Raw genomic sequence first — 1,974 nt, 5'->3', positions numbered from 1 at the left:
TAGAAGTCGTGTACTGTATTCTAAAAGCCTTCCTGTTACAGAAGTATATGGAAGGGGAAACTTGATGAAATGTAAACCAGAAATCTTATACAGATCTCTTGGCACACACTTGAATATGAATTATTCAAACTTTGGCATTATGAATTTAAGACTTGCATATCGTATAGGAAGTTTAAGCCGTCCATTGGTAGTGTATAAAAGTCATTGTTCGTCGTGAATGCTTATTGGCTGGCGAACGATTTATGGAAAAATGTAACACCTCATTTCAAACATACTCAAAACTTGTCTAGAGACTCTCCCTTCCTCCCTCCATCTCTCAATTTGGTTATCAAAAGAGTTGATAGCTTATTAGAACTATTTTTCATGGAAAAAAGACTGCATATTACACACACTCAGATGAGCTCAAGGAGCACAAAGTACATATATAATTCAATACTTTATTTTGTTGTAGTGATATTTTTTGTAAGTGTTGACTTCTTTCTAGCTATGGAGGAGAGAGTTCTAACCCCAGTAACACCATGGACATGCATTGGCCTGTTAAAGTAACAATTTTCCCTCTATATTGGCAATATACAAAATTCTAAGTAATGAATTGTGACATTGTGTGTTTGAAATGTGACACCATAAAAAATGGTTGGTTTCTTTGTTCTCTAGATGCAGAATGACCTGGAATTATATCTGTTGTAAAACATAGGCACATCTAGGTCTTTCAATTGGTGTGTGTGGTACGTCTCTAACAACAAATTTCAGCTTTGTAAGGGCAGAGCTTAAAAGAATGATGTAAAATAGCCTAAAGCTGAAGGCCTGAAATCTCCTAAGCATTGTAAAAAAAAATCAGCCACTTTGTGTCTTTTCTTGCTTTACGAAAGACGGCTTAACTTATTTAGTTTACGATTTCAAGAAATTTATCTGGTTAAGAAATGTAAGAAATTTGCATATTAGTGTTTCTTGATTTTGTTCTACAAGGCAGAATATATAATGTATTTGTTGGTTTTGGAAACTAGGTTAACGTTCTTACATCAATGATATTATGTTTTAGGTTATGGCATGTCTCTTAAGTAATTTATACTATATATATCTTAAATATTTTATAGTTGATATTATATTTATATCATGTAATAGTTTGCCTGTTGTTTTGACCTTTCTTGGTAAGCCCATTTAAAGTGTTGTGTGTGTGTGAAGGAACATGGTGGACGGGAACCTTGTGCTAATTTTTGGATTAAGGAATTATTTCTAGATTTGTGTGTAACTATATAAGGGAATAAGTAATAGATTTGATTTTCATGTTTAAGAAGTATATTAGGTAAACTGGAAGTAAGGAATAATGGATTGTATATGAGGTTTTATTTTTAAGTTCAAGAGTATATGAATCTGGCTTAGATAAATATCGTGTTACACGATGATTAAGTCTGTTAATTCCCTCTGCAGTGTAGGAATTGCTTTGAGCTTGTATAATAGGGGTTAATACAAGTATGTAATAGTTAACCCCTTTGCTTTGATTTAGTAATTGTTTGATGCTATTGATCTAGTATGTGCTTGATTAAGCTTATTCTGACTATTTTTTTATATGTACTAATTTACTTATTGGTTTTTAAAGAAATGTTTTCAAATGTTTTGTTACTGCCATATTAATTTGTCCTAGTGGGTTTGCATATTGGCTGTATAATCTTAGTCAATTAATAAATGTATACATTTAAAAATGTAGTTAACTTTTCCTCACTTATCTCTACTAAAGTATACAAGTAATATGATTGATATAGACTATGAAAATAATGCCAGATGCTGCAAAGATAAACTATAAATACTGGTAAAAAAAGGGGCTACAACACTTACCATATACCAGTTGGTTGCAATGTATTGCTAGATGAGTAAAGATATTGTGCCAAAGGTTGTGTTGAAATCATTACACTGTATTCCGAGTCTACAGTGATGCATGCATTTTTCTTACTCTAATGTCTCAGCTGCCGTATACAC

General features: G+C 32.1%; 1 protein-coding gene across 1 annotated transcript in view; it reads left to right on the top strand.

Annotated features, from left to right (window-relative positions):
- LOC113809172 (uncharacterized) overlaps positions 1-1,700 on the top strand; it is a 56,103-nt gene extending 54,403 nt beyond the window's left edge. The window contains exon 5 of the mRNA XM_070130705.1: positions 1-1,700. This exon is cut by the window's left edge and continues 746 nt beyond it. The gene's annotated coding sequence lies outside the window, so the exon portion shown is untranslated.
- The last annotated feature ends 274 nt before the right edge of the window (positions 1,701-1,974 follow it).

This window comes from Penaeus vannamei, chromosome 15 (assembly GCF_042767895.1).
Source record: "Penaeus vannamei isolate JL-2024 chromosome 15, ASM4276789v1, whole genome shotgun sequence".
Classification (NCBI taxonomy): Eukaryota; Metazoa; Arthropoda; class Malacostraca; order Decapoda; family Penaeidae; genus Penaeus; species Penaeus vannamei.
The sequence above is the reverse complement of the archived record's forward strand: the minus strand, read 5'-3'. Positions and strand labels throughout refer to the sequence as shown.